Here is a 13,123-nt window from a genome sequence, read left to right on the forward strand (position 1 = left end):
AAAATAATTGGCTAATCTAAATTTATAAAAAAAATATATATAAGTGAGTGATCATGCCACAGCCCCACAACCCCAGCATGACCTATTGTTCTAATCAGAATGTTTAATAAACTACAGTAATTGCCACTGTGCCCTCAATCACAGAGACTATTAGAATACCCAATTTTTTTTTCCCAATTAAGGGGCAATTTAGCATAGCCAATTCACCTACCATGCACATCTTTTTTGAGTTCTGGTGGTGAGACCCACACAATCACAGGGAGAATGTGCAAACTCCACATGGACAGGGACTGGGATCGAACCCAGGTCCCTGGTGCCGTGAGGCAGCTGTGCTAACCACCGTGCTGCCCCTCTCAATTACTGAGACTAGTTCTGTTTAACAGTTACAGCTTTATTGCAAGATGTGGCCACATTTACCCCCCCCCCCCCATTAATGATAAATGTAGAACTTGTAAGATTTTTAATTAGGAGAGCTAATGGAATGTTATTGTTTATTGTCCAGGCAGTTGATTTCAGAAGTAGGGAGGTTATTCCTCAGTTGTACAGTGCATTGGTGAGACCACATCTGGAGTATTGCGTACAGTATTGGTCTATTTATTTAAAGAAAGATGCAAATGCATGGAAGCAGTTCAAAGAAAGTTTATTGGACTAATACCAGGAGTGCAGGAGGTGAAATTACCCAGGAGTGGGCAGGCTCTCTTATGAGGAAAGGTTAGGTTTGTATCCACAAGAGTTTAGAAAAGTAAGGGGTGACGCTATCAAAACCCTTAAGATCCTGAGGGGAATTTACAGGGTGGATGTGGAGAGGATGTTTCCTCTTGTTGGAGAATCTAGAACTAGGGGTCACGGAAGGGATCAGTCATTTAAGACAATGGGATTGGCATTACCAAATTTGATGTATTATTACTGGGTGGCAAACATCGAGAATGTGTGGGGGTGGGTTGAGGTTTTGGGGGTGGATGGAGGAGGCTTCTTGTACAGGTTTGAGTTTCTGGGTGCTTGTTACTGCTACTGTTCCGTTCTCCCTGGCCAGGTACTCTGCGAGCCGCGTGGTAGCTTCGCTGAGAATATGGAACCAAGTCAGACAGCACTTTTAGAGTCTCTGTCGCTACCAATGTCGATCTGTAGGAACCATAGGTCTATACCGGCTGGGATGGGTTTGTCGTATGTGATCTGGGAGAGGGAGGGGGCCAAGAGGTTTAGGGATTTGTTCGTGGAGGGTAGGCTTGCTGGGCTGGCGGAATTGGTGGAGAAGTTCCAACTCCCGGGAGGGAATGTTTTTAGATATTTGCACGTACAGAACTTTGTACAAAACAAAGTCTCTTCATTTCCTCTGTTACCACACCTTCTGTTATGGATAAGGTGCTGTCTTTGACGAGATGTGGAAGGGAGGATATCCGGTGAAACCAGGCAGTTGAGGGAGAGTGATTCACTGGAGGAAGTAAAGAGAGAATGGGAGGAAGAGTTGGGTTTTGCTTTTGGGTGGGGGTGTGGAGCGAGGTGCTGCATAGGGTCAACTCTACCTCGTGTGCAAGACGGAGTTCAATTCAGTTTAAAGTGGTACATAGGGCGCACATGACGGGCACGTATGAGTGGGTTTTTTCTGGATGTAGAGGATAGATTTGTGCGTTGCTCGAAAGGGCTGGCGAACCACTTGCATATGTTTTGACCTGCCCTATGTTGGTTAATTTCGGGGCTTCCTTCAAGACAATGTTTAAAATTCTGGAAGTCAGATCAATGTGTTTTGTATATGTGGCATATGTACTTTCTTAACCCCTGGTGATTTGTTCCAATTTAAATATTTCCAGCAGTAAGCTTTTTTGTGTATTTTAAAATAAAGAAAATTATTTATCTCACCTCCCAGAGATTTTAGGAAACATGGCATCTTGATCACTTGACTCACCCATACTATCACCCTCCCAAAAATTAGGTACAGATTTTAAAAATACAATCACAAAGTATAATTTGTCGCCGTTTCTCTTCCATGGCAGACCTGTAGTTTTTTTTTTAAAGTATTTTTATTACGGTTCTGCAGAATTTTTCATAATAAAACAGTAGTAACAATAATACAAACGAACTAGAGTGAATATTAACATAGTGTAAAAAGAGAATATACAGTAACAATTAAATAGACATTATCCCACGCGACCCAGTCTTCCCACAGCATCCCAATGAAGCACTCACCCACCCACCCCACCCCCTCCCACCTATGGATTGCTGCTGCTGCTGACATTTTAATTTTCCCTGAGAAAGTCGGCGAACGGCTGCCACCTCCGAGAGAACCCTAGCGTAGACCCTCTTAAGGCAAACTTTATTTTCTCGAGGCTGAGAAACCCAGCCATGTCGTTAACCCAAGTCTCTACACTTGGGGGCTTCGAGTCCCTCCACATTAATAAAATCCGTCTCCGGGCTACTAGGGAGGCAAAGGTCAAGACGTTGGCCTCTTTCGCTCTCTGAACTCCCGGGTCTTCTGACACTCCAACGATCGCTATCTCTGGACTTGGCACCACCCATGAGTTAAGCACCTTGGACATTGCCCTCGCAAACCCTTGCCAGAACTCTAAGTTCTGGGCATGCATAAAATATGTGGATAGGGTTTGCAGAGCTGCCCTTGCACCTCATACAACTGTCTTCTACCCCAAAAAACTTGCTCATTCTCGCTGACATCATGTGTGCCCAGTGGACCACCTTAAATTGAATTAGACCGAGCCTGGTACATGAGGAATTAACGGTGCCCAGGACCTCTGCACACAGACCCGCTTCCAACTCCTCACCTAGCTCCTCCTCCCACTTGCCCTTGAGCTCCTCCGCCTCCTGTAGTTCCTGGTATATATCCAACACCCTCCCCTCCCCCCACCCAGGTGCCGGAGACCACCCTGTCCTGTATCCTCAGTGGGGGCAGCGTCGGAAAGGCCACAACCTTTTTTCAGGAAATGTGCCGTCTTTTGGATGAAATGTTAAAGCAAGGTCCCACCTTTAGGTGGACACAAAAGATCTCATAGCACAATTTGAAAAACTGTTCTTTAAAATAGATCAGGAAAAGTTTTAGCCCTGCTGCCCCGGCTAATAATTCCTCAATCAACACCAGGAAAACAGATTACCTGGCCATTAAACCTATCTGGGAAATCTATGGAATTGGAATCTTTTCTGATAATATTCTGGTCATGTGTTTTAAAAGTGTGAGACTACGTGGGTGAAATAATTAAGGTAGGGACAGAGTGGCTCTGAATCTAAACTGTGCATTTGTTATGCTAATGAGTTTAGGAATACTGTGAACAAACCTTTACTTAAGGCAATTTAGTCAGAATGGGTGCAGAACATGAATAGACCTGAACAGGTCATGAAGGAGTCGAAGGAAGTTATGCAAGGTGTGAAAGAAAGAGGAAGTGGATAAAAGGTGTTTACTTTGCTTTTAAACTCTAATAGCTAGAATAAAGCGATGAAGGTTATTGAGTCTGGGACAGTGCAATACTGAGGGAATTAAGACAAGTGGAAAACTTATTTAAGAGGACACCGAAACCTAGGCCGGGACTGCTGTAAATCTCTAGACAACAGAAGAAATCGCTGTTTACCTCACAGACTTGAAAAGTAAACGGCTGGTTAAACCTCAAGCAAGCCCAACAGATGTGACGGCACTGTGTGGTTAAACAAAGTACTGCGTTTTTATAGGTCTTATAATCTATAAGGGGCTGATTGGGGAGCATGAGCTTTGTAGGTAGTTAATATTGTTTGGAATGGTCTACAATAGTGATACGGTGTAAAGCTAGTGTCTTATTGGAGTGAACGGAGTGTACTTCTATTTTACTTTGGGTTTTTTCTAGTTAATATTTACTTTGCTATAGAATCATCACAAGGAGACGAGGACATCAATTCCTGGGGTTCGGGACTTCCGGTGACGGGAATGTGCCGAGCATCTCAGGTGGCTCTCCTCTGAAAGACAAGGCAATAGGCACTTTTAGCTGAAACAATCTCTCCCTCCCCCCCCCCCCCCCCTTTGTTTTGCCAAAGGATGGATGGAAGACGTTCCTCACAAGGGAATTGAAAGAGATCAAGGAGGACATTAAAGCAGAAATTAAGGTGGCAGTGACAGAGGCGCTGGCCACCGTACAGGTGGCCTGCGACAAAATAGGAAAGAGATTGGAGGCCCAAGGGAACACGATAAGGGAACTGGGGAAACCCTTGATGGACCAGAGCGAAAGAATCATCGCCCTGGAGGTCGAAATAAAGAGGTTGTAGGTGACTCGGGAGCCTGGAAGGGAAGGTGGAGGACCGGGAAAACCGGTTGAGACACCAGAATATTAGGATAATGGGCTGGTCAGAAGGAATCAACCGACTACGTGGCCCAGATGGTGGGGAACCTGGTGGGGAGAGACTGCTTCCATAAACCATCGGAGATCGACAGAGCCCGTAGGTCGCTTCAGCTGAAACCCAAGGCGGGGGAACAGCCGAGAGCGTTCATTATCAAATTGCACAGATTCCAGGCCTGCAGCTGGGAGGGACACAGGATCAGAGTTTATCAGGATATTGGGGGAGACCTGGCAAAGTGCTGGGCAGAATTTAACAGGGCAAAGTCAGCCCTGTACAAGAGCAAGATCAATTTTGGGATGTTGTACCCAGCCAGGCTCTGGCTAACGTACCAGAATAGAGAACATTATTTTATTGCCCCTGCAGATGCAGACAAGTTCGTCCAAAAGAAAGGACTGGATAAGCAACAAAGGAAGCAGCGATGAGGTGGACACGCAGGAGACACAGAAAACCAACAAACAATTTGCGTGGGACTGCATTGCCTCATTATGAACAGGGGAACCAATTCGCAGGAAGGAGGTGGCGAGGTGGGCAGCACGATGGCGCAGTGGTTAGCGCTGCTGCTTCACGTGCTGAGGTCCCAGGTTCGATCCCAGCCCCCAGTCACAGTCCGTGTGGACTTTGCACATTCTCCCCGTGTTTGTGTGGGTTTCGCCCCCACAACCCAAGGATGTGCAGGGTAGGTGGATTGGCCACACTAAATTGACCCTTAATTGGAAAAAATGTATTGGGTATTCTAAATTATTTTTTAAATGGAAGGAGGGGATGAGTACAGCAGGAGGGGATGAGGAGGAGACACAGGGGATGCTGACATAGTGGGCGTAGGAAGGGGTCAGACTGACACCAGGAATGGGAGCCACCACACTAGTGGGAAAACTAGCACCAGGAGGTATGATAGAGAGGGGCCTGCATCGCATCTCCCACCAGGGAGAGAGCACCTGGTGAGGGCACACCACAAAGGGGGGGGGACACCAGGGCGCAGGCAGGAAGGGTGGAATACAGCGGGGGAGCGGGGGGGCGGGGGGGGGGGGGGTCGATGGGAGGAGTAGCAGAAGGAGGGGGAAACAAATCTGCAGGGGGAACAAAACATTGGGGGGGGGGTGACGGGAAGGGCTCTAGACTGGCTTCAACAGGCCGCTCGTGGAAATGTGGAACAAGATGGCACGACAAGCCACCACTTTGGAGGGTCCCTAGACAAAGGGTGAGCGGAAACACCGGTGTGCAGGGGCTCACCCACATGGTGTACACATAGTTGGTGGCTATGTTGGGTGACCCCTGGAGCACAGGGGTTCAGCCACACCGTAAGTCTGGGTGATCCCGTAGAAGGGGAGAGTGGAACAGAAGCCCCCCATCAGAATAGTCACCTGGAATATCAGGGGACTTAACGGTCCAGTGAAAAGATCCAGAGTCTTCTCCCACCTTAAAAGTACGAAAGCTGACATAGTCTTCCCCCAAAAGACAACGCACCCAATGGAGAAGGACCGACTACGAATAAGAAAGGGTTTGGTGGGACAGACCTGCCACTCGTCACAGGATGAGAGCTAGGGGGTACCCATACTAAACAAGAGGACGGAATTCAACACAACAAAGACAGTTATGGACCCAGGGGGACGGTACGTCATTGTCAGCGGTGTCCTGGACAGGGTCCTGGTAAACGTGTACACGCCCAACTGGGACGACACGGAATTTGTAAAAAAGACTGTGGCAGAAATCCCCAACAGAGAGACGCACCGACTGTGTGGGGGTGGGGGGTCAACTTTAACTGTGTGCAAGATGCACTAGGGACATTTATGGAGCAGATGGGGGCTGTAGACCAATGGAGGTTCATGCACCCAGGTGAGACAGAGTTCTAATTTTTTTCACAAGTACACAAGGTCTATACCCATATCGACTTCTTAGTAGTAGGGAAATCGGTGCTTCCAGGGATAGTAAGAACAGAATACTCTGCAATCGTAATCTCCGACCACACTCCGCACTACATGGATATGAGGTTAGAGACGGGCCATGTCCAATGCCTCCCATGAAGGGCCCATGGACACGGCCCTTCTGGCTGACAAGGTCTTCTGCCAGAAATATCACATAGACGAGTATATTCCTAACAACCGGAACGGGGAGGTCTCACCCTCCACATTCTGGGAGGTGTTGAAGGCTGCGATCAGATGAGAAATTATCGCCTGCAAGGCAGGCAGAGACAGGGAAGAGAGGGCGGATGAGCAACAACTGATCAACTCCATTCTGCAGGTAGACAGAAGATACTTCGAGGTCCTGACCGTAGAGCCTCTGGCAGAGAGGAAAAAGCTTCAAATTGGGTTTAACCTGCTATCCACCAGGAAAGCTGTGCACCAACTCCGCCAGACACGGGGGGGGGGCCTTCCACAAATACGGAGACAAGTCTAGCCGCCTGTTGGCTCACCAGCTGAGAAAACAAGCAGCTGCGAGGGTGATAGCGCAGGTAAAGGATAGGAAAGATGGACTGGTAGCAGACCCAAAAATGGTCAACGAAGAGTTCGAGGCCTTGTATCGGGGGCTGTATACCTCCGAGTCCCCCAATGGTGACTTGGGGATGGAACGGCTCCTTGATGGACTAGACATGCCAGTCATTGGGGACAATAGGAGGAGGGGGCTGGAAGCACCACTATAACTGGGAGAGGTCATGGAGAGCATTAGCTCCATGTAGGCAGGGAAGGTGCCAGGCACCCAAAGGTTCCCAGCGGACCTCTTCAAAATATTTGTGACAGCACCAGCTCTGCACTTGCAGGACATGTTCGCAGGCTCAGTAGCAAGGGGCAGCTTGCCTCTAATGCTAATACAAGCGACTATATCACTGATACCCAAGAAAAATAGAATGTGGATCCTACAGACCCACTTCGCCGCTCAATGTGGATGCGCAAATGCTCACAATAATCCTGGCTAAACGACTGGAGAGGTGGTCACAGAAGACCAGATGGCCTTTGTTAAGGGTAGACAGTGGACATCAGAGCGGCAAGAAAACTGGAAGGGAATCCGAAGAGGAGACAGAGAGCACAGAGTCTCCCTCTTTGCGGATGACCTGCTCCTCTACATCTCAGACCCTCAAAGCAGCATGGCAGGGATCATAACACGGAGAGAATGTGCAAACTCCACACAGACAGTGACCCAGAGCTGGGATCGAACCTGGGACTGTGGTGCCGTGAGGCAGCACGGCTAGCCCACTGCACCACCGTCCTTCCCGAATTACCATTCAAACTAGCCCAAAGCAAATTCCGCTATCTGAGGATCCAGGTTACCCACGAGTGGACATGGATCCACAAGTGGAACCTGACCAGTCTGGCGGAGGAAGTCAAAAAGGACCTCCGGAGAGATGGGACACGCTCCTGCTCTCCCGAGCGGGGAAGGTTCAAATGATCAAGGTGAACGTGCTGCCCGGGTTCCTCTTCCTGTTCAGATCCATACCCATCTACATCCCCAAGGCCTTCTTTAACTCGGTCAACAAAATGATTTTGGTGGTGGCGCGGGGGGGGGGGGGGGGGGGGACGACCCTCCGAGCCCTCGCCATGGCAGCATTCCCGTCTACAACTACCCAATGGTAAAGAACTTCCTCCGCAAGGAAACAACATCATACCCACGGACCCCGAGACACACAATGTTAGAGGAACTGCTGGACGCAGATAATCTGGGAGGGGAGAACTGCGGGGACCTGTATGGATGACTATTAGAAAATACACGCTCCTCACTGGACGAAACATGGGAAAAGTAGGAGGAAGAACTAGGGATAGAAATGGGGGGGGGGACTCTGGAACGAAGCACTGAACAGATCCAACTCCACCTCCATTTGTGCAAGGCTAAGCCTCATGCAATTGAAAGTGGTGCACTGAGCACACCTAACCAGTACCCGAATGAGCAGGTTCTTCACGGAGGTGGAGGACAAATTTGAATGGTGCCAGGGATGCCTGGCCAACCACACCCACATTGTCGGGTACTTGAGAGCATTCTTTGAAGCAATGTCCAAGGTTGTGGAGGTGAGAGTGGATGAAGCCCAAAAGTGGCAGTCCTCGGGGTATTGGGCCAGCCAGAACTATTTATGGGGAGGGGGATTGTGCCTTTGCCTTTGTGTTACTAATCGCCCGCCGGAGAATCCTGCTCGGCTGGCGATCAGCAGCACCACCCAAGGTTGCAGACGTACTGGCTGACCTGTTGGAATTTCTCCACCTGCAGAAAATCAAATTCGTCAATCCAAGGGTCGGAAGAGGACTTCTACAAAATGTGGAAGCCATTCATCAGCCTGTTCCAGGATGTGTCGAGGCCAACAGCCAATAGAGCGGGGCGGAGGTGGGAGGGGGGAGGGGGGGGGGGGGGGGGGGGAAGAGAAAGGAACCAACAAGACACCAGGGAACCGGAGGAGGGAGGAAAGGGGGGAAGAGTTTGGAAACGGCTGGAATAGACAACGGGGGGCCAATAGGAAGGCCACAAACACAGGGCCCTCCGACAGGGATGAAGGGCTCCAAGACAAAATGGGGACAGGCCAAGGCCAAACCGCCCCCCCCCCCCCCCCCCCCCCCCCCCCCGCCCCACACCCCCAACCCCCGGCCGGAAAGTTCCATACCAACTGGCAAAGAACAAAGAAAAGTACAGCACAGGAACAGGCCCTTCGGCCCTTCAAGCCTGCACCAACCATGCTGCCTGTCTAAACTAAAATCTTCTGCACTTCTGGGGTCTGTATCCCTCTATTCCCATCCTATTCATGTATTTGTCAAGATGCCCCTTAAATGTCACTATTGTCCCTGCTTCCACCACCTCCTCCGGCAGCGAGTTCTAGGCACCCACTACCCTCTGTAAAAAGCCTTGCCTCGTACATCTCCTCCAAACCTTGCCCCTCGCACCTTAAACCTCTGCCCCCTAGTAATTGACCCCTCTACCCTGGGGAAAAGCCTCTGACGATCCACTCTGTCTATGCTCCTCATAATTTTGTAGACCTCTATCAGGTCGCCCTCAACCTCCGTCATTCCAGTGAGAACAAACCAAATTTATTCAACCTCTCCTCATAGCTAATGCCCTCCATATCAGGCAACATCCTGGGAAATCTCTTCTGCACCCTTTCTAAAGCCTCCACATCCTTCTGGTAGTGTAGCGACCAGAACTGAACACTATACCCCAAGTGTGACCTAATTAAGGTTCTATACAGCTGCAACATGACTTGCCAATTTTTATACCCAATGCCCTGGCCAATGAAGGCAAGCATGCCGTATGCTTTCTTGACTACCTTCTCCAACTGTGTTGCCCCTTTCAGTGACCTGTGGACCTGTACACTGTTGCTCGTTTTACTGGAGTGTGATTAACACGCCTCCGTTTAAAGGCCGTGTGCTTAACACTACTATGGCTCTGTATGTGTAATTATGCTCGGAGTTGCCAGGTGCCGTATTGAGACACCGTCACAAGTATATCAAGGTCAGGTTCAAAGTAATAAATCCATACACCGATTAGTAAGTCCAAACGATTGGTGTTTATTATAACAAATATAATAAATACACATGCATACGCTAAAGAGACTAATTTACTTCTAATACTAAACAACTAAATACTTATCTAGGCAGGAACAGGCAAGGTCAGGGAGCAAGGCCTTCGTCCCGTTCTTGGTCTGTAACTTTCTGATTGGCAAAGTTGTCAAGGGCTAGCAAGGTCTGGATCATGTAGCGACCGTTGTGTTGGCACTTACAGTTCGATGGCTGATGCTCAACGGCCGGTGATGAAACTGGAGTCAGGATGCGATGTAACAGATCTGGGCCGGAGTCTGGAAGCAACAGCAGATCTGGGCCGGAGCAAAACAGACCGAACCATGTGCGGGACCTACTCTTATAGGTCCCAGGAGGTTCAGGCCCCCTTGGGGCGGCTCCCTCATCGATTGGGTCTTTCCCAATCGATATCTTTCAAACTCCCAAATCCTAGGGTCGTTCCTCGATGGGTGGGGCGGTCCCTACGGCTCTTTGTGTTGGTTGCATTGGCGCCATTCTGTCTGGGCGTCTATGGAAAAGTATCCATCGATACTTAAATGTTTCTATTGTCCGGGGTCTGGATCTGGATCACCTCATTACTATGCAGATCTGTTTCCCATTTGCACCTTTGGCTGAAACTCTGCACCTGGCTAGAAACTGGTTTCTGTATGTGCAAAACAGTCTTTTGCAAGCTGTGTGTCCTCACTATGACTGTTTTTCCCTGTGTTCCTTGCGGTTCTCCATTTTGTAGCCCAGTGTCCATCTTAGATGGCTACAACACCTAGATCTCTCTGAATGTCAATACTCGAGGGTTCTACCATTCACTGTATATTCCCTACCTGCATTAGACCTTCCAAAATGCATTACCTCGCATTTGTCCGGATTAAACTCCTTCTGCCATCTCTCCGCCCAAGTCTCCAAACTATCTAAATCCTGCTGTATCCTCTGACAGTCCTCATCGTTATCCGCAATTCCACCAACCTTTGTGTCTTTTGCAAACTTACTAATCAGACCAGTTACATTTTCCTCCAAATCATTTATATTTACTACGAACAGCAAAGGTCCCAGCACTGATCCCTGCGGTTTGTTCTCACTGGAACGATGGAGGTTGAGGGGTGACCACTAGTCACAGCCCTCCAATCAGAAAAGCACCCTTCCATTGCCACTCTCTGCCTTCCATGACCCTGCCAGTTCTGTATCCATCTTGCCAGCTCACCCTTGATCCCATGTGACTTCACCTTTTGTACCAGTCTGCCAGGAGGGACCTTGTCAAAGGCCTTACTGAAGTCCATAGAGACACCATCCACTTCCCTACCTGCTTCAATCATCTTTGTGACCTCCTCGAAAAACTCTATCAAGTTAGTGAGACACAACCTCCCCTTCACAAAACCGTGCTGCCTCTCGCTAACACGTCCATTTGCTTCCAAATGGGAGTAGATCCTGTCACGAAGAATTCTCTCCAGTAATTTCCCTACCACTGACATAAGGCTCACCTGCCTGTAGTTCCCTGGATTATCCTTGCTACCCTTCTCAAACAAAGGAACAACACTGGCTATTCTCCAGTCCTCTGGGACATCACCTGAAAACAGGGAGGATCCAAAGATTTCTGTCAAAGCCTCAGCAATTTCCTCTCTGGCCACCTTCAGTATTCTGGGATGGATCCCATTAGGCCCTGGGGACTTATCTACCTTAATATTTTTCAAGACGCCCAACACCTTGTCTTTTTGGATCTCAATGTGACACCCTTCTCCAGACTCAACATCCACCAATTCCTTCTCTTTGGTGAATACTGATGCAAAGTATTCATTTAGTACCTCACCCATTTGCTCTGGCTCCACAAATAGATTCCATTGCCTGTCTTTCAGTGGGCCCACCCTTTCCCTAGCTACCCTCTTGCTTTTTATGTATGTGTAAAAAGCCTTCGGATTTTCCTTAACCCTATTTGCCAATGACGTTTCGTGACCCCTTTCCTCCTGACTCCTTGCTTAAGTTCCTTCCTACTTTCCTTATATTTCACACAGGCTTCATCTGTTCCCAGCCTTCTAGCCCTGACAAATGCCTCGTGTAATGAACTCCAATTGGATTTATTGGTTGGCCAATTGGAGTATGAGCTCCCTCAATGATAGCTCATTGAGGGGGCCCATATAAGCACCTGTGAGCCAGTCTTAAGTTGACTGGACTGCTAGCAGCACTGTTTGTAGCTGCTCCTGTAATATCGTTATTGTAAATAAATATTGGTGTGGTGACGGAACTCCTGCCTCCCGTGGATTACTACAGTTGCGACGAGGTAAACTAAGAATTTTGCGGAGACCAGCTGCCGCACTCGGAGGGTAAGCCTTGCCATTTTAAAAATGTTTTTTGGGAGGTTAGAGGCATTCGACCCGGCTATTGAGGACTGGTCCCAGTATGTGGAGAGAATGTGTTACTTCTTCTGGGCAAATGATATACTGACGGATGAAAGGAGACGGCTTATCCTGCTGTTGGCGTGCGGACCCTCAGCTTTCGCCATTATACGTAGTCTGACTTATCCTGATTGCATCAGCTAGAATCCAACGCTGGCCGTTGCTACTGGCGGTGTATATATACATTCTGGAGCACAGACTGGGAACGCGAGTAGCAAATGCAGATGCTGTGAGCAGACTTCCCCTCCAGGACACTCCGCCGCAAATACCAAAAGTAGAGGAGACAGTAATGACTCTAAATTTTTTGGACACCTTACCAGTAGACGCACAACATATTCGGTTGTGGACGCAAAAAGACACAGTTTTAGCCAAGATGAAGCATTTACTGCTAACAGGGAAACTGGAAAGACCAGTGGAGCCCCAGATGCACCATACTGGAACAGAAGGGACCAAATAACCGTAGAAGACGGTATCCTATTATGGGGAGACCGGGTAATAGTCCCAGCTCCAGGCCGTCAGGCAATCTTAACCGAGTTACATCACGGACACCCAGGGGTATCTAAAATGAAGATGCTAGCTCAAAGCTACGTTTCGTGGCCAGGTTTAGACACAGACATAGCAGCCTTGGTACGTCGGTGCCAGGAGTGCCAACAGGGGCAAAGAGTGCCACCAGCGGCGCCATTGCACCCGTGGGAATGGCCAGGCAGACCGTGGACCCGCCTGCATATTGAACACTCTGGCCCTTTCATGGGCTCAATGTTTTGGTGATAGTGGACGCCCACTCCAAATGGTTGGACGTCCACCGGGTAAACGCGGCAAGCACAGCATCGACAATTGAAAAGCTCAGGGCCTCGTTTGCAACACATGGACTTCCGGAGGTATTGGTGTCGGACAACGGAACGGCATTCACAAGTGGGGAATTTGGAAAATTCCTGAAGGAAAACGGAG

This window comes from Scyliorhinus canicula, chromosome 19 (assembly GCF_902713615.1).
Source record: "Scyliorhinus canicula chromosome 19, sScyCan1.1, whole genome shotgun sequence".
NCBI lineage: Eukaryota > Metazoa > Chordata > Chondrichthyes > Carcharhiniformes > Scyliorhinidae > Scyliorhinus > Scyliorhinus canicula.